At 46.9% G+C, this 20,372-nt stretch overlaps 1 protein-coding gene and 1 long non-coding RNA gene across 7 annotated transcripts in view; one reads left to right on the top strand and one right to left on the bottom strand.

Annotated features, from left to right (window-relative positions):
• Positions 1 to 20,372, top strand: part of ELAVL3 (ELAV like RNA binding protein 3) — a 78,651-nt gene that overhangs the window by 17,044 nt on the left and 41,235 nt on the right. The gene's annotated exons all lie outside the window — the stretch shown is intronic.
• Positions 14,968 to 16,799, bottom strand: LOC308577106. The gene is made up of 2 exons (XR_014003445.1): positions 16,730 to 16,799; positions 14,968 to 15,150 (listed from the first exon to the last, which is right to left on the bottom strand). It is a non-coding gene; the product is annotated as an uncharacterized lncRNA (long non-coding RNA).

Below are 20,372 nucleotides of genomic sequence, written 5' to 3' on the forward strand. Positions count from 1 at the left end.
CCTTTCAAATGGAAATGGAGGAACTTAGGTTGTGTACACATTGCTGGCTTGAAATGCAGCTAGGTTACTCTCTCAGTTTGAACCAAAGCTGGCTTGGGGAGAAATGCAGAGGGTGGAATTCAACATAGCAGTAAGTAGGGTACTTCCCCACTCTCCTCCCCACACGCCTCCTAAACCTGTCCTGGAGATTCCCCTAACCCTTTGGAGCAGATTTAATGGTTACCCAGGGTGGGGACAAAGACCCTTTGAATGAGCAGGCTTCGTTTTGCTTGCACAACAACTTAGTTGAACCCACCCAGAATTTCCAAAGAAAACAAAGTACAGTGGACCCTCGAGTTACGTACCGCTCCGGATATGTAAATTTCGGGTTGTGAACACAGCAGAAGTGTATACTTCTGGGTTTCACCCTGCGCACATGCTCAGAAGCACTTTATCGTGCCGTGCATGTGCACAGAAGCGGTGCCTCCAGTTACGGCCTTTTTAGGTTAAGTACGGACCCCCGAAATGAATTTAATTTGTATCCGGAGGGTCCACTGTAAGAAATTCCTCTGTGTCCCCACCCGCCTGGTGTTGTTTTGTCCTAATCATGGCACTAATATCCCCACATATTCCAGTCGCACAAATCATGTCCCCAGCCATGGCAGCGTTGGTTTGAAAGTCCCATCAAGAATGAGGTCATGTGCTGAAGCTTCCCTACAGATTGTTGTTTTCTGAAGCTTCATTTGTACAAACAGAGAGACTGGAACAAACGTGCTGGTCCTAAAGAATGTGTGGAAAGTGGCAAAACATTTCTGAAGTGGTTCAGCTGGTGAGCTTCTGTCACAGAAATAGGTTGGGAAGGGAGTGGTGGAATGGGTGGCTTTGCAGTAACAAAAACTGTGTTTATAGTATGAGGAAAGCTTTCCCCCATGTTTCCTATGAAGACTTTTAGGTGGTAGGCGGTCAAGTTGTTGAGTCAACACAGGGCCCTTCCTGGCTTTAACCTCTGTGCTGTCGCAATTTCCAGGATGCAATTCCAGGGAGACTTCGTAGGGGTGTGTTGCCACCTCAGTTTCACAGACAATGCACTCTCACATGGATTATTCCTCGGGAGTGCAGCTGTTATTCTCTGCCCAGCTCATGGGCTTGGGAAGGGACCACAACTCAGTGATACAACAATGCTTTGCATACAGAAAGCTCCAGTTTTGATCCCTAACATCTCAAGAAAAAATATCGGGTAACAGGGAGATGAGAGAGACCTCTTCCTGAGTTCCCGGAGAAAAGCTGTCAAAGGAGGCGGTATTTGGACTAGATACAGCTACCTATGCTCACAGTGGGTCCTTGCCTACTGAACAATTGGTAAAAACACCCAGGAGTTGGTAGAAAGTAGAGTACAATGGTACCTTGGTTCTCGAACGGCTTGGCTCCCGAACAAATCGGCTCCTGAATGCCGCAAACCTGGAAGTGAGTGTTGTGGTTTGCGAACGTTTTTCAGAAGCCGAACATTTGATGTGGCTTCCAATTGAGTGCAGGAAGCTCCTGCAGCCAATCGGAAGCCGTGCCTTGGTTTTCGAATGGTTCTGGGAGTTGAATGGACTCCTGGAATGGATTAAGTTCAACAACCAAGGTGCCACTGTACTAGCAAGTTTCCGGTGGGCTCCTTACACCCTAGAGGAGAATGTGGTGTTAGGGGGAAAGGTGGTACCTCTGCTGGGGGACACGTCATGCTCCTTCTGGGTTAGGTTGTCCACCTTTCATTCTCAGCCTGCACTCAGCTCTCACCTGTGGCTTCTGGAAGCTGTCAGCATGCGACAGCGGCCACACCCTGGGAATGGCTTTGACTGGCTGGCTAAAGCACTGGAGGGTAGCCAATGGCCCTCAAACTCTCTGTGAATTAGGGATTCCCCTGTTTGCAAAGACAGCCTCTGGTAAATTCAGCAGACAAGACCAATAGTGGATCGAAGAGCCGTTTCTGCTCGTGCTGTAGAGGGAAGTGAGGGGCAGATGAGGCTCATCAACCTGGGAAGACAGCCCATCTTGGAGAAGGAAAACTCTGATCCTAAACTTCCACTGGCTTGTGGGATATCTTTGGGGGAAGAAAAGCTTAAAGAGTAAACCCTACACAAATCTGGAGTGGAGTCTCTAAGATGGTTGGATAGCAGCTTGTACACCACCTTCCAGCAACTCCTGCAGCCAAGCTGGTGCCAAACGTACTGCTCTGCTTTCCTTTGGACTGCTTCAGTGAGGCCAAGAGGAGAGACTTGTCATCTGGGCAGCCCAGGACCTCCATGCCAACTGGCCAGTCTTGCGCCCTGGAGAGGTCACTTTGGTGCTGCTAACACAGTATTTGACTTCATCCCCAGAAGCCCACTCCAATGTCTCTCAAGACAGATGGATGCCAACAACTTATCCCCTACTTGGTTGCTGGAACAGAAACAGAAGTGGGCCTTGCAGAGTTCTTTGGGAGCTAGGCTATGTCATGCTATTCACACTTTATTAAAAAGCCTATTTAAATTGACTTCTTTTAATCTGAAGAAAAGGGAAACATGGGCCCCTAATTTGGAAGGTGCTGTTGATCCGGACCCTGCGCCAGTTTCTGCTGAAAATGGTACCTTCTTGGCTTGACATACTTGCTACTAGGGTGCCTTAAAGGAACAGGACAATTTTCAGCAGGAAGATGGCAAATGTGGTCCCCATTCAGGTTGGAAGTATGCTCCAGATCAGTTTGTCTTCAAAATGCAAGTGTCCTGTTTAGATTTTCTTTTTAATTTTTTTTAAAATTAATGTAATGTGGTATTCCCTTCAATATTTTTTCAGAAGGAGTGCATTGCCAGGGTCATGTAACACAGATTGGTTGTTTAAAGTGTTAAGAGGATTAGACAGATTCTGGAGGATAATGCTCTATTGTTGACATTGGAATTGTAGTGATGGCTAGTAGCTTCTACATATCAGTTGCTGGAAACCATAAGAGTGAAGGATGCTCTTGAACTCAGATTCTTCCCTTAGGCCAGAGTTTCCCAAACTTGGGTCTCCAGCTGTTTTGGGACTACAGTTCCCATCATCCCTGGCCACCGGTCCTGCTAGCGAGGGATGATGGGAGTTGTAGTCCAAAAAACAGCTGGAGACTCAAGTCTGGGAAACCCTGTCTTAGGCATCTAGTTGGCCACTTTGAGGATGCTGGACTAGACAAGCCACTGGTGTGATTTAGCAGGGCTGCTCTTACGTTGTTAAAAGCTGGTGAATGTGATTTTTTTCTCTTCTTTGTAAATTCTGGACCAAAGGGCAAAGGGTAGACCACACGGGTCCGAAATGTTTGGCCTGAATTTTTTTTTTTGTTTAGGTCCCAGCTTACAGAGTTCATTGAGTAGCTATAACTGTTTGTGGAACTCAGTGTTAATGTGGATACCTGAAATCTCTTGGCAGCAAGACCTCAGTGCAGGTCATGGTATCTGTTGTTATGGAGGAAGCTCAAGTCTGAAGCAGCAGCAGCTGATGGAGAGCTTCCTCAGCTGGGAGGAGAACCAGCTGGGAGGCTGTGGGAGTAGCAGTCATGTCCATTTCGTCATGATGCGCCTTGTTGATGTGAGCAAATCATGTGTTCCAATGCTGAGAAGAGAGGCTAAGGAATCAGGTTGCTGTCGTTCCTTTCCATTTGTGGCAGCAGCCTCGGTTCCATTCAGAGAGAGCTCTTCCTCTGGTCACGGAAAGCTCATTTGCTTTCCCCAGCTTTTCTTCATTTTGTCTCTTGCTCTGCAGGGTCTTGTTTTCCTATTTTCCTAATCTCAGTTATTTGGCTGCATTAAGCCGCTCTTGTGCAGCCGCACAGAAGTGACAGTTGGGGCCTGAATGTGAGGTGTTCTAAATCTTGAAAGGGACAGTGTAGCACGGGACTGTTCCCCAGAAATGCAATTACGCCTGGGATTGTTTTGCATCGAGATGGGTGTTCTGTTGCAAAAATGAGCCATGGTAGTGTATAGATCAGAGAATTTTAGAGTTCAAAGGGACCACGAAGGTCATTCCACACCCTGCAATGAAGAAATCTTCTGCCCCACGTGGGGCCCGAACTCACAACCCAGAGATTGTCTACTGATGGAACTATCATATGTGTGAGTGTATCAGCATTATGCCAGTGGTCAAAGGGGTGGTGTGACTCCCCCGATAAGGAAAGGTTAGAGAATTTGGGACTTTTTAGTTTAGAAAAAATATGAATAAGATGTGGCATGATGGAAAGTTAATAATAATAATAATAATAATAATAATAATAATAATAATAATAATTTAATTATTTATTTATACTCTGCCCATCTGGCTGGGTTTCCCCAGCCACTCTGGGTGGCTTCCAACAAAATAGTAAAAATACAATAAAAAATAAGATATTAAAAACTTCCCTAAACAGGGTTGCCTTCAGATGTCCTCTAAAAGTCAGATCGTTGTTTATTTCCTTGATATCTGATGGGAGGGCATTCCATAGGATGGGTGCAACTACCGAGAAAGCCCTGTGCCTGGTATCCTGTATCTTTGCTTCTTGCAGTGAGGGAACCACCAGAAGGACCTTGGAGCTGGACCTCAGTGTCCGGGCTGAACGATTATGCATGGCATGGGGAAATTAGATGGAGAAAAGGTCTTCCTCCTCTATCATAAACTTAGAACTTGTGGACAACAAAAGAAGCTGAATGTTGGAAGATTTAGGACCGGTGTTAGAAACTGAGATATGAAAGCTAGGAGCTAAATAGCACCTTAAACCTACATTATGGACGCAACAATGCAATGTCTAGGCACAGTTTTTTAGAAGTATGCAAAGCTGAAAATGATTGAACTGCAGTTAAAATATTATGTTCATTTTTCACATGGTCTAGTCCTTCCCCTGCCTACCCCCCCATATATTCTTAAGAGGGTCTCTTCTCCAGCCTTCAGAGAGTAGCTGGAAGTGGGGAGGCAGAAAATGCGCCTAGAACAGTAGGAGTTTTGAACACTGTTTAGGACAGATAAAAGAAAGTACTTCTTCACGCAGTGCATAGAACGAACTACGGAACTCACTCCGAACAGGAGGCAATGGTGACCCCTGCCCACGTCTCTGATTTGCAGGGGTTTGAACTAGTTGACCTCCTGGGATTCATGAGCCATAGGTTGAGGTCCTGCACCCACAGACATGCCTATATTTGGATGAGTTACAGGTTACTGTTCGATGTTACTAAGCAATTACAGGTTTTGCTGAACTGCTGGAGATCATCCAGCAATCTGCCAGTAGATCCAGTTTTACATTCCTTCTCCTCCGTTTTTGAAAAGGATGAATGTTTGCCTGTGTTGCTAAGTGCAAACTCTTGAGAGCAGCCCTGGGCATGGTTCTGCTCCCTGCCCACATTTTGCTCAGTGGGCCTTGTGTGGGACTCCACATCTACAGTCATACCTCTTGTTACGTTTGCTTCAGGTTGTGTCCCGCGGCGACCCGGAAGTACCGGAAAGGGTTACTTCCGGGTTCCGCCGCTCACGCATGCGCAGACACGCAAAATGACATCACGCGCATGCACAGAGGTGGTGAATTGTGACCCGCAGATGCACAGACGCAGGTTGCGTTCCTTTCAGGTTGCGAACAGGGCTCCGGAATGGATCCTGTTCGCAACCAGAAGTACCAGTGTACTTTTAGTTTTTCACAGTATTGTGAACTTCAGACATTTCACATCAGTTCAGCAGCTCAGTAAACCATCAGCTTTGTCATCAAGTCCTACATAGTCCCCTCCTGGGTTTTGCACTGCCTGGGCTGTGGTGGCAATAGAGCTGTTTGGATGTCGTCGTCTTCTTCTTCTTCTTCTTCTTCTTCTTCTTCTTCTTCTTCTTCTTCTTCTTCTTCTTCTTCCTCCTCCTCCTCCTCCTCCTCTTCCTCTTCCTCTTCCTCTTCCTCTTCCTCCCCCCCTCCTCCTCCTACTCTTCTTCTTCCTCCTCCTCTTCTTCTTCCTCTTCCTCTTCCTCTTCCTCCTCCTCCTCCTCCTCCTCTTCTTCTTCCTCTTCCTCCTCCTCCTCCTCTTCTTCTTCCAGGCTTTCCCCCACTAAAACAAGGGTGAAGAATGGAAGGCGTTGCTTTTAAAAATAAGGTGCAATTTTTCGCATAATCACAAGGTTCCCGGAATGGAGCTGTTAAGTACATACACTTTGAAGGCTTCCTCTTTGAGATGCACAATAAAAGCGTGAGAATAACTCAGCACCAATGGGGATGGGCTAGAAGGCAGTAAAGCTCAGGATATCTTGGTTGGTGGGGCTCTCAGAGATAATGTGAGGTCATGGGAGTCCAAGCCGGAAGAAATCTCTCTGCATGGTCCAGTGCTGGCAAAGGCTTGTGCACTTCTGGTGGTCAGATAGGCCACATGGTGGCCTGTAATGTAATGCACAGCGCATTAGCTTTTCCCTTTCCCCTCAGGTGTGGGCCTGCTTGGGTATGTTAAGGCATCATCTACACCAGGGGGTCAGCAGACTTTTTCAGCAGGTCGGTCCACTGTCCCTCAGACCTTGTGGCGGGCCAGACTATATTTTTTGGGGGGGATGGAATGAACTAATTCCAATGCCCCACAAATAACCCAAAGATGCATTTGAAATAAAAGCACACATTCTACTCATGTAAAAAAACATGCTGATTCCCGGACCATCTGCAGGCCAGATTTAAAAGGCGATTGGGCCAGATCCGGCCCCCAGGCCTTAGTTTGCCTACCCATGATCTATGCCAACCCCAATGCTCTTGTTTACAAAGCTGCCTCTCAAACCAGTAAAGTTATAAGGAAAGGATTATTTAAAACAAACAGAAGTTTGCAGCAGTGCATCTAATTTTGAAAAGAAGAAATCAACCTAGTTCTCTCGGAAATCATGATTGATGGAATAAAACACATTTACAGGTTACCTTTTAAAAAAATAGATCTAGTGAATTTTCAGAAGGTGGGGGTGGATCCCACAATATATGCATTTACTGAAAAAGTTATGCTTCTAGTATATTCTAACATTCATTGGAGCAGGGAGAGGAGCTGCACGTGCAGTGTGACACCCGTGCAAAGTGCATGCAGTGTTTGAAATTTGCCAGAAACGTTTTGCACTGGCTTTTGCCCACTTGCAACCAAGTGAAGATACTCAGGCACCAGGATGCACGCCTGGGAATTATTGGATCTGGGCTGTTTTCACACACTAATACACCACCCTTCTTAAACTCTATCAGTTATATTTTATCTGCACAATCGGAATGAATTTCTGGAACAAAAAGGGTTTTTTATGTGCAGCCTGAGCAGGAGCAGGAGCCATTATGAAAAAAAAGTTGGGATAGGCCAATATCTATGTGCACTGTCCCTGATCAAGTGGCTTTTATTCTTTACGTTCTCGAAGTTCTTAACCTAATTCAAGGTTGTCATCTGAACCAGCCAGTTGTTTAACTGAGACTCAAGCACAGTCACTTGAAAAATAAGATATTAGAGCAGTCTTGGTGAGCTCCCGTTGCTTGGTCCCTGCTCCTGCCAACCTAGCAGTTCGAAAGCACGTCAAAGTGCAAGTAGATAAATAGGTACCACTCCGGCGGGAAGGTAAACAGCGTTTCCGTGTGCTGCTCTGGTTCACCAGAAGCGGCTTAGTCATGCTGGCCACATGACCCGGAAGCTGTACGCCGGCTCCCCCGACCAATAAAGCGAGATGAGCGCCGCAACCCCAGAGTTGTCTGCGACTGGACCTAACAGTCAGGGGTCCCTTTACCTAGGAAGAACATAGTGTATGCAGTCTAAATGCTCAAATATTAGAGAGGACAATCCAGGAGTCCAGCTTTGCAGAAATCTCCTCCTGCTCCACCTCTCACAAAGTAGAAAGAGAACCAGGAATTCTGACTTTTCTTCCCAGCTGCTGCCCAGTCATGAATGACCCAGTCCCCCAGGGCACGAAGCAAACCTCCCTCTCCTTCCCCCACCCCCACTCCCAGCCAACCTTCTCCTACTTCTCCTCCCGATTGTCTTCCACTCTCCCTGCAGTTTCCCTTTCTGGAGAGGAGGGAACTGTGTGTGTCATTGTTGGGGTGGGCGTGTCGGATGCATGTAAGAATAGCAACATTCGGTGGCTGGCAGTCCTTGTGCCTCCTGTCGCCTGGGCACTCAATGCTGTATTGTCCCCAAGGCTCGGCTGGGCAGGCCATTGTTTTGCATGCCGTGCTTGTCTCCGTGTGGGGAGAGGGGAGGAATAAAGGTGGCAGGGGTGGGCATTTGTGTGTCTGCTTTCCCCTTACGATTCCCCCCTTATTTTTGCACAATAACATATTATGACGATGCCCACGTTTTTGATGCAGAGAGACGCATGGGGCCAGGACTTCTGAGTTTGTGAAACTGGGCATGCAAGGACCAGGCCATTGGACTGTAGACTTCTTGGGATCTGAAGGAACGCTGCCCAGTTCTTGGGCAACGAAGAGGTGTGGTGGGGGACAGAAGGGGTGAAGGATTTCTACAGTGTCTCTTGGCACTAGGCTTCTCGATTCTAAAACGAATTTCAAAGGTAGTTTAAGCTGGCACAGTCTGCAGACAGCCTTGACAGTTCCTCCCCCAAATCCTGGGATGATAATAAATGCGATCTCTCTCTCTTTTTATGCATCTTTTCGGTGGCTGAGCAAGTAGGGCACATTTCTGCAGTCACACTTAGCAAGTGGCTGGGTGTATGTCTCTGTGTGACAGGGAGGGAGGAGGAGAGGATAGGACGCCCGATTCTCAGTGCACTCTGCCAGCCCAAATGCCCTCGCAGGCATCTGAGCCTTGACCGTGCGGAGCTCCAAGAGGGCCAACCAGGGAACGCTGAAAAGTCTTGCATTTCTAGCAGCTGGAGCTGGATGGGGTCGTTACAGCACAAAGACATGATGCAAAGGGGAGAGAGGGGGTTGTATCTGTTAGCTGAAGCATGTGTGCCGTGTCAGAAGGCACCCCGTTCCCCCACCCCATTGAGAGCATCGGGGGCCAGCTCCTCCTGCCAGGGCATCTTTCTTCCCCCCTATACAGAAGAAGAGGGGGGCTCTTCATTGGCAGCCAGAAAAATTTTCTGGGGGGCCATATGTCCTGCCATTCAGGCTGCAGCCTCAGAGGCCAGCAGCCCATCCACAGGCTGCATCCTTAGCTTGATGTTCCTTTGATGACACATTATGGTGGCAAAGACCCCAGACTAGAAAGTTCCCTGCTCTTCTCATCCTGCTTCAGCCACAGACAGGGTTTCCATACGTCTGGGGAAACCCTTTTGGGAGCAAACATGCCCATCTGGGCGGAGTTTTACATTTTAAAGGAAATGTCCGGGGTTTTGGGGCTCAGGCGGCTCGGGCTCGGGCTGCTCTGCATGCCACAGCTGCTGCCAGCCTGAGTTGGGGAAAGAGGTGCATGTGGCTGCTGCCACCGTGCCCATGCTCCTCTTTTCCCAGCTCAGGGTGGCAGCGGCTCGGGCTGTTCACTTTTTTGCTCTTCAAAAATAGGGCAAACCTAGCCACAGAGTAAGGAGGTGGCATGAGAGGGCTCAGTTGTCCTCATTTGTAAAATGGGCCTAATTGTACCTGTCTACCTTACATAGGATGCGGGTGGCGCTGTGGGCTAAACCAGAGAGCCTAGGATTTGCCGATCAGAAGGCCGGCGGTTCGAATCCCCGCGACGGGGTGAGCTCCCATTGCTTGGTCTCTGCTCCTGCGAATCTAGCAGTTCGAAAGCACGTCAAAGTGCAAGTAGATAAATAGGTACCGCTCCAGCGGGAAGGTAAACGGCGTTTCTCTGTGCGCCGCTCTGGTTCGCCAGAAGTGGCTTAGTCATGCTGGCCACATGACCTGGAAGCTGTACGCCGGCTCCCTTGGCCAATAAAGCGAGATGAGCGCCACAACCCCAGAGTCGGCCACGACTGAACCTAATGGGCAGGGGTCCCTTTACCTTTACCTTTACCTTACATAGTTGTTGTACCGATTTCTCAAAGTACATATGTGAAGTGTTTTGAGCGCAGAGCACTCAAATGAATGTTACGTTTCATTATTAATCGTGGAACAGCACTTAGCATTGAAAACGCTTCATCAGATTATTGGCTGATTATTATAAAATGTTGCTGGGTGGAATTCCTCCCTCGCTTTCAGGGTTTCAGCTATGGCTTCTGCCAGAATAGTTCATTTCATTACTCCCCTGGCTTGTTTTTCTGTCCCCCAAACCATTTCGTGCTATTGATCATGCTGAGTCCTTGTTGGACTTTTTTGGAAGTCCTGCCACCCTTTTGGGGTTTTTTTTAAAAGGGATGTGTGTATCTGTAAACCTCGATGTTCCCCCATCTCTCCCTGTTTTGGCTGCATTAGGATAGGCATTTGAAGAATGTGTTAACATGAATATTATGTAGATTTGCACCTCACTGTTCTTCCAAAGAGTGCGGGACAGTTTTTCGCTTCGCAACAGCACTCTGAGTTCCACTGATTCATCTGAGGTGGCAAGCACCTCGTGTCCAAAATCTCCCAGTGAGCTTCGTTTAGGATGCCCCCAACTTCCATAATCATGACTACTGGTCATGCAGGCTGCTCTGTTCTGCCGCATTGCACGCTGCTCCCCCGACCTCAGCCCCCAGAACAGGCTGCTATCCGCCAGCCTTGCGAGCCCGGGGGGAGTTCCCCCGGGCGCACAAGGCTTGCGGACACCTGCCCGAAGCACGGGGCGTCCTCCGGAGGGTGCTCCGGGCTGCAGGCTGCTGCCTGCAAGCCTTGCGAGCCCGCGGGAACTCCCGCCGGGTGCGCAAGGTTTGCGGATAGCTTCCTGAAGCCTGGAGAGCGAGAGGGGTCGGTGCGCACCGACGCCTCTCGCTCTCCAGGCTTCAGCGAAAGCCTGCATTCGCCCCATAGGATGCACACACATTTCCCCTTCATTTTTGGAGGGGGAAAAGTGTGTCCTATAGGGCGAAAAATACGGTATCTACTTGCACTTTGATGTGCTTTCGAACTGCTAGATTGGGACTGAGCAACGGGAGCTCACCCTGTCGCAGGAATTCAAACCGCCAACCTTCTGATCGGCAAGTCCTAGGTTTAACCCACAGCGCCACTTAGGTAAGCTGATACCTGGCATAGATAACTTCTCAGGTAAAACATGCAATCGCGCAAATGCGCCCGGTACCCAGGGCTGCATGCTGGGCATATTTGCACGATCAGCGGGGGGATTTTTGTGACAACGATTGTGCCAGTTGCGAAAATCCGCCCACTGGGGGTGCCAGCACCATGTTGATCTGCCCTGGGGCATTTTGTCAACCCCCTAGGCATGACACCCGGGGTGGCCCACCCCCCGTACCCCCCTTGCGACGCCCCTGTGAAGGGAATCCATTCTGGAAGTCCATTTGACTTCCAAAACATTCGGAAGCTCCTGCAGCCAATCAGAAGCCATGGAACCAGCGTCGGACGTTTGGGTTCCAAAGAATGTTCACAAACCAGAACACTCACTTCCGGGTTAGGGGCGTTTGGGAGCCACAGCATTCAACTCGCAAGGCATTCGGGATCCAAGGTACGACTGTACACATATAGATATATATATTAAAAAACCTCCATCATACCTCCACCCCAGATTTCAGGTGTCTTTGTGTTGGCTCCTGACTTCCTCTCTGACATTGCAAGGGGTTCTATAGTGCACTGCTCTGGTTGCACGATGCAGGTGGAACGTGTCCAGAGGAGGGCAACCAAAATGGTCAAAGGCCTGGAAACGATGCCTTATGAGGAACGGCTAAGGGAGCTGGGCATGTTTAGCCTGGAGAAGAGGAGGTTAAGGGGTGATATGATAGCCATGTTCAAATATATAAAAGGATGTCACATAGAGGAGGGAGAAAGGTTGTTTTCTGCTGCTCCAGAGAAGCGGACACGGAGCAATGGATCCAAACTACAAGAAAGAAGATTCCACCTAAACATTAGGAAGAACTTCCTGACAGTAAGAGCTGTTTGACAGTGGAATTTGCTGCCAAGGAGTGTGGTGGAGTCTCCTCCTTTGGAGGTCTTTAAGCAGAGGCTTGACAACCATATGTCAGGAGTGCTCTGATGGTGTTTCCTGCTTGGCAGGGGGTTGGACTCGATGGCCCTTGTGGTCTCTTCCAACTCTATGATTCTATGGTACTCCACTTGGCAGACATGGCCCTGAATATTTCCTCCTCCACAATTGTCTCTGACAGCAGATGAGCTCGGCTGGAAGATGGCAGCGTGATGCAGCTGTCCAATTTAATTCAGGGATGTGCGCAAACCTCTGGGATGGTTTGGATCAGCACCCAATGCTTCCTGGTGAGCTTCCGAGGCTTCTGGCCCCTGCAGTCTAAATCCCTCCGCCAGCCTGGCCTGCTTCCCTCTGCATTGCAAATGGGTGTCACTAGGTTGGGACACTGAGAAGCATCTCCTGTACGGTCAGGAGGATGCTTAGATGTAAGGGTTTTTTTGCAGTTCCATTCTGGGATCGCCATTCGAATTTGGGAAAGCAAAACATCGTAAATGGGTGCCACTTCTGATATCCCAATGGCAGTCGTGCAAATACCACATAAAAACAACAACTAAACTAAACTAAATCCCATTAAGCAATTTTGCTCCGGTGAAATGGAGGAATCTATAGTTACCTAGTAGGTTTTGGTTCAGCAATAGAATAAGTTCATCACTTTGGGTGGTGTTCAACTAAGTTTAACTCATAGTGGACCCACTGAAAATAATAGACTTAACTTAAAAGGTAAAGGTAAAGGACCCCTGACAGTTAAGTCCAGTTGCGAACGACTCTGGGGCTGCGGCGCTCATCTTGCTTTACTGGCCGAGGGAGCTGGCGTTTGTCCACAGACAGTTTTTCCAGGTCATGACTAAGCCGCTTCTGGCGAAACCAGAGCAGCGCACGGAGCGCTACCTATTTATCTACTTGCACTTTGAAGAGCTTTCGAACTGCTAGGTGGGCAGGAGCTGGGACCGAGCAATGGGAGCTCACCCCGTCGCTGGGATTCGAACCACCAACCTTCCGATTGGCAAGCCCAAGAGGCTCAGTGGTTTAGACTACAGCGCCCCCTCCCCGTGTCCCTTAGACTTAGCTTAGTCATGTTCATTAATTTTAATTGGTCTTCTCTGTGTAAAACTACATTGGATACCACCCTTCCCTTGCCCCCATTAGGAAAAGCCCCAGACCATCCTTTAGTCCCAGGAGGTTACAGTGGCAGTCGGGGGGGGGGGGAGAGACATTTGCAATGGGAGTTTGGGCTCCTGTGTGTGTGCCAAGAACATAAAATTTGACCAAAGGTCCCTTCTGGAAAGGAAAGGGCTTTTTAAACCTCATGGTATGCACCCTACCATGCCCCCAATATAAGATACTAATAGCTGTTAGGAGCTCAAACAGGTCTTTATTCCCCCAGTCTCTTTTTTTGTGTCTCCTCCAGTTGACAAGCATGGCTCTGCATTCTGTGATTCATCTGTCCTTGACATTCCATAGGTCCTGGAAGTCACTGAGCAGTCTTTATTCAGTTTCATTAAAACTGCATTTCAAGATGCACAATTCCAGTGAGGAAAAAACAGTAGACCAATTAAGCACATAAACAAAACACAACCAACTCGGGTGGAAAATCTAGGGGACAGGTAGGCATGTAATTGCAAGAAAACTGACCCTTACAAGACCTTTTTTTAAGCTTTAGAATTTGCAAACTAATGCTTTTGCAAATCTGGGGAATCTTATTTCTGAGTGGCCTGTTCCACTGAGAGGGTGTGACAGGTCAGAGGAGTAGAGAGGGGTAGACACACTATCACAAGCTTGCTTGACTTTGCAGTTGTTTTGGTTGGCGTGTGCGATGGGCAGTTTGGATATTGTGCATTTCAACCATTTCATTGTTTTGTTACTTCATATTTTCTCTTGAATGTTTGGCTTCATAAGCTGCTTTGGGCTTAGATCTTTATAGAAAAGTAGGCTTTGCCTTGTTAAAAACAATAACCACAATGGTGTCCTGTTTTCATGGCGCCTGAACCATCCAAGGTCAGAAATGGTGGACAGGTTTTCCTTCCATTGCTGTGTCCACTGGGACATCAGTGCCAACCACCGATTTATGTACGCCTAATTTAAGCTCCTTACTTACATATTTATTACATTATACAGTTGTTTTTAGGAAGCATTTCCACTCAGAAGCCTTCCAAGTAGCCTCTATGTTTACATCCTGTTCTTCATCTTATTTTCTGATCTGAAATACACACACACACACACACCCCTGCCTGGATTACTGCTCTTGAGTGGTTCTATTTTAGATTCCATATTCTGTTTATGGTTCAGTCCCTCATCTTAAAGTTTTCTTGCTACACCTTATCTTTTATCATAATTTTGTCTTTAAAAAAACAACAACACACACACCCTCCAGAACATGTCACCCAATGAAAAGGCATACGAAATTCAAAACACAACAGAGCAACAGAAGCAGCAACTAATAATACTTAACAAAAACTGCAAAAAGAACAAAATGCGGTCAGGTCTTCTTCTTTGTATTGCTCTCGTTCTTTTCTTTTTATGAAAGTGGGATCTTTCCCTTCTTCATTCTTGTTTCTGGTGTTAATCTTTGGAATTCCCTCCTAACTGATAGTGAAATCAACCCAGTCTTCTGTTCCAAAGAACTGTCTTGTGTCCCATTTATTTCAGATAGTATATTCTTAATTGCTCAGCACAGAATGATTTTTTGTCTCCTTTTCCAGTTCTCCCTTTTAATCTCTTTCGCCCCTTTTCATTGCATGTATGCTATTTTTCCATAGTCAGCCTGTGGGCAGCATCCTGTCATCTTGAATATTTTGGTACAGTGCCTAGATAGTTTTTTAGATTTTTGATGCATAGCATTTATGATTGCCAGATACAAAGGTGTGTCACCATGAGATAATATTAAAGTAGGTACAAAATTTGCTCCCTTGTGCAGTTGTTGTTGGTTGTTGCTGTTTATCAAATTTATATCCCACCCTCCCCCTGGTGTGGTAAACGGACCCACAATTTAGAACAAAGCGAAAACAGAAACATCTAAAAGCAGTTTCAGTTACAAACACTATTTCATTTCGTAATCTTGGGGTTGTTGACTCCAGCGGTCAAGGATCAGGGTGCCATCTTGAAAACCATTTATTGATCATAGCTTAGTGTAGACAGAGGAACCTTGGAAACCTGTTTAGATCCAGTGCTGACCTTTGGGAACCAGCCTTGCTGGATGAGCATGAAGCTGCGAAAAATGAAAACTAGTGTTAAGATTTTTGAGCAGGATCTTAGAAAGATCCCGCTGCCCGTCTATATTTCACGTGTTAAACGGCGTTTCCGTGTGCTGCTCTGGTTCGCCAGAAGCGGCTTAGTCATGCCGGCCACATGACCCGGAAGCTGTACACTGGCTCCCTCGGCCAATAAAGTGAGATGAGCACCGCAACCCCAGAGTCGGCCACGACTGGACCTAATGGTCAGGGGTCCCTTTACCTTTACCTATAGAATTTTGCCAGTCTTCTGCACGTTTGTGGCTATTTGGGGGGCAGCAACTTACAACATGTAGAATTCTATGCTGACGTCCTACTTTTATTTCTCCGCCACCCCAAACTAGAGCAATTCCTTGCAACAGTGGCTTCTCTTCCTTTGCGAGATTTGTCGAGGCGTCCTAGCAAAGAGTGCTGCTGTCAATACTGGCGTAGAACAAAATGCCTGGTTTTTGATTACATCCTCATTCCCCTGCTTTATACCAGGCCGGGCATTGTCTAAACTGCCAGGGGCTGCCCAAGGTCTCAGGCACAGAAGGGTCTAATTCTTATCAGCTGCTACTATCTGGTTCTGATTTTTCCAGCACCTCACTTAACTGCAGAGAATGCAGACATCACTTTAAAACACCCGTACCCTGTAAAAAGGGCGCTATCTCCATAGGGGCAGGGGGCTGAACAAGAGGGGGAATGTGTGGGTCCCAGCTCTCTAATCACAGCTTCAAGAGCTGCACCTATGGTGTTTACAGACCCCATCCGTCCTTTAGCAACCAGATTAGGGGTAGCAGCTTAAGCTGCCATGGCATCACACAGTGAATGGCTGCCATGGCAACCAGGCCTGCAGGCCCCTGGGGCCAGCAACCTAGGACAGATGGCTGTCATGTGGGAAAGGGGGTCCGGGTGGACAGGGGGCTAGAGAATAGACCCTGGGGGTGTGCATATCTCAATCCAATTCCCAGCCCCATGCTTTCCCCTGCCAACATATGTTTGTTGGCAAGAGAGGGGGAGTAAGGGGGGCAAATCTCATTGTGTGGCTCTAAAGAGGATAGAGAGTGAGGATCATCCCAATTAAGGGCTTAGCAGGGCTAAAGTGGGCCAGAGCTTGAAACTGATACCAGATTAGGCTGTGTGATCCCAGCCTGTGGGTAACTGGGGGAGCACAATATCTTGTCTGGAAGGAAAACAGGAGGTAGCTGTTCCAAAACTGAGAGCTAACAGCTCCCCAAGACCTTCCTGCCTAATCTCCTTTCTGCCTGACCCTCCTGAAGCCTTTCAAATTATACGCTGTTTAAATATTACTGTATAACCAAATCCAGTGCTTTTTTTCTTTAAAAAAATGTTTAGGGGTACTCTCATTTTGACTCAAGAAAATCTCCATTTTATAGTTCATATAGGGAAAGATCAATACAGTAAATGGACAAGAGTACAAAGATTCACAAAATGTTTAGGGATATGCGTACCCCCTAGAAAAAAACACTGACCAAACCTTCTAGTGGTGAACTGCCATCTTCGGATGAAGGGTGTTATACAAATTTAATGATGATTGATAATAGTAATTTGTACCTCACTCTTCCAGGAAGCTCATGACATCTCTTCTGCTCACTTGTTTCATTTCTGCACAACTTTGCTTCCATCTTAGAACTCAAGTTCTAAGTTCACTGAGAGCTAGCAGCTTGACACTCGAGATCTAGCAAGCTTCAGCACTAAGTGGGAATTTGAGGTGGTGCTTTTTAATTTGAAACCCAGTACTCAAATCACTGCATCACATAGTTGACACCCTGTCCCGAAATGAAAGAACCATGCATATTTCTGCTGCTTTTGTTGTTATTGTTTAGTCATTTCTGACTCTTCGTGACCCCATGGACCAGAGCACGCCAGGCACTCCTGTCTTCCACTGCCTCCCGCAGTTTGGTCAAACACATGTTGATAGCTTTGAGAACACTGTCCAACCATCTCGTCCTCTGTCGCCCCCTTCTCCTTGTGCCCTCCATCTTTCCCAACATCAGGGTCTTTTCCAGGGAGTCTTCTCTTCTCATGAGGTGGCCAAAGTACTGGAGCCTCAGCTTCAGGATCTGTCCTTCCAGTGAGCACTCAGGGCTGATTTCCTTAAGAATGGAGAGGTTTGATCTTCTTGCAGTCCATGGGATTCTCAAGAGTCTCCTCCAGCACCATAATTCAAAAGCACCAATTCTTCAGGCATCAATTCCCAACTTAGTAACCTTCCTGAACCTGGTTGTACCCGGGTGCAAAAGAGAGCAGGACTTCCTCTCCTTTTAACAGTTATGTAAAAAAAAGGAAATTTCAGCAGGTGCAGCTTTGCTTATCCCTGCGTTCCAGGCTGCACCTGCCAAATCTCCCTCTTCTGCACAGCTATTAAGAAGGAGCAGAGGCGCTCCTGCTGATGTCCTTCGCAAATGAACATCTTGCATCCAGGAGGGAGGCAATGCTTATTTCTCTTAAATCTTTGGGGCAGCACAGTGTTCTGCAGGCGCATCTCTGTCCACAGAACATATCCTGGACTCAAAAGCTATTTTGCACCATGTCTGAGGCAAAAGCAAAAACAAACAACAAAAAACCCTAGCACAGTTACCATAAGATTACATGCTAGGTAATGTACGGATAAACTAGGCTCTAATGTATAGATAAAGAGAGATAGAGATATATAGATATAGATATAGATATAGATATAGATATAGATATAGATATAGATATAGATATAGATATAGATATAGATATAGATATAGATATAGATATAGATGTCTATGCTGGGCATAGATAAGTTTGGATGTGGGAAGAAAAAAAGGGGTTTTGGAGAATTGCTTCTGTCAGCTCCATCCTTGCATTCATTTCTTTCTCTGTGTCATTCTCCGGTTACATAAATAATTTGATTATTTCCCTGCTCGCGCATGCTGTCACTGGTGAGAAGCATTTGACATTCTGTTATGTCTAAGCTGGACTTCCAAAGCTTTTAAAACAATTCTGGAAATTAAAAGTGAGCGCAGTGAAGAGCAACAAGGGTGCTGGGTCATGAGAAGACGTCTTGCGTAAGGAGACGAGGAATGCTTGGTGCTCCTCAGGCAGGCAGAGTCTTCACAGCAGCCATGCAATGTCATCAGCAGCATACAAATGCTAGCCTGGATTTCAGCCCATTGAATTGGGATTTGTACTTTTGCCCGAGTCCTGTTTGTGATACCAGAACGACCTGTTTGCAGTATCAAGTACCTGTCTTGATAACTCTGCAGCATGGTTTTGATTCAGCATATCTTCTACTCACAATTACGTCTCATTGAGTTCAGTAAGAAGTTACTCTGCAGTTAAAGCTACAGTCCTAAACATGCTTAATGGGGAGTGAATCCTGTTGAATACACTGGGCATTACTGCAGACGGAACCTGCACAGGATTGTCCTTTAGGCTTGTAGCCTTAAGGAGCCCCTTACTTGACTTCGAAGATGAAAACAAGTTACTTTAACAAGTCAATCAGCATTATAAAGGATGGAGTTGCAGAACTAGTGGTGGTTAAACACAATATGTCTGGGAATCACTGTAGGGTAGTGATCCTGCAAATCTGGCATCCTGAAGGATGCTGTTCATCTCCTTGCATTGCTAACTCCCAGAAGTGACCTGACCTGACCACTGCCTCCTGGTAAGCATCAGTGATATTATAGGCTGGAGGTCAAGTGAACATTGCTGCCCCACAATGTCTTCTGCTGCTTCTTGTGACCCCAAAACTTTGGAATAAAATTCTGGTTATGACCTATGAAGCCCTAGGTATCTTAGGCCCAGGCTATCTGAAGGACCATTTTCTCCCTGCTCGGGCACAGAGATGTCTGGGGGAGGCCCTTCTCTCAGTCCCACCCACCCTTACATGCACGTTCACGGAAGACGGCCATCTTGGAGGCTGCTCTTTGACCTTGGAATTCCCTTCCCAGAGAAGCTACACTTGGCTCCCTCCCATCTGCAAGTGAAGATGGTTTTATTTTGAAGTGACAGTTTAACGAAAGAGCTGTGCTGCTTTTACTATCTGCAGTTTAATAGATTGTTTTAATTCCATTATGGCTTAATGACTTTTTAGCTATTACTTTTTACAGTGGTACCTCAGGTTAAGAACTTAATTCATTCCGGAGGTCCGTTCTTAACCTGAAACTGTTCTTAACCCGAAGCACCACTTTAGCTAATGGGGCCTGCTGTGCCGCTGCTGCACAATTTCTGTTCTCATCCTGAAGCCAAGTTCTTAACCCGAGGTAATATTTCTGGGTTAGCGGAGTCTGTAACCTGAAGCGTATGTAACCTGAAGCGTATGTAACCCGAGGTACCACTGTACATGTTTTTAGCTTTCTGTGTTCTTATTCATGCTGTTTTAATTTTTGGTAAAGTTGAGTCTCAGTTCTGGGGGAAAGGTGATGATGATGATGATGATGATAAAATGGGTGCCCCATTTTTCTTCAGTTTCCCTGGGTTTTTAAAATAAAGAATATTATCATTACCTTTCTTCATATATGAATTGCTTCCTCTGAAGTATACTGAGGCCTTTTTAACAAGACAACAGAAACACACAACAACTATCAATCTCTACTGCCTGCTACTCATTTAAGTCTCTTTCATATCTGCGTGTTTCTATATTTTGGGGCTGCTTCACAGATTACATTTTGAGGTGGTCACCTGAAAATGCCATGAATAGCGTTTCAGAGCTATCACACTCCTAATGTGGAGCTTTGAGTAGCTTCCGCTTCCTGTTGGTGATGCTCACTGGCAGAACACGCACATCGGCCCTGAGCGGGTATCATATCCTTTTTAAATACTGTGTAATGTCTGCTCTGTTTGCAGCATTGTGACAGTGCTGCTTTCCTCCCTTCCTGCTGGTGATACTTTAGGGGTAGGGTTGGGTTGAGCTGAAAACTGAGGCAAGGAAGCCGGCTGCTTCTATGGTGCCTGACTTTCATGCTGCATGTGTTGCGCAGAATCATTGGTGGAGGCTGGTCAGCAAATTGTTTGCTGCTACACAGAACTAGGGAGAGCGACTGCAGGCTGTGTGATGTGGAGCCATTTTGAAAGAAAGCACTTGGCCGTGACAGCTTTATGTACCTAGGATAAAAAAACTCAGGCAAAGGGCATAAACCCACTCACTTCACAAAGAGGGAGATGAGACCTAAGCCAAGAACCCCCAATACAAAGCCCAGTCTGGAGAGGCCAAAGTGTCCGACCAAAA

Source organism: Podarcis bocagei (assembly GCF_964188305.1).
Source record: "Podarcis bocagei genome assembly, chromosome: 17".
In the NCBI taxonomy this organism is placed as follows: domain Eukaryota; kingdom Metazoa; phylum Chordata; class Lepidosauria; order Squamata; family Lacertidae; genus Podarcis; species Podarcis bocagei.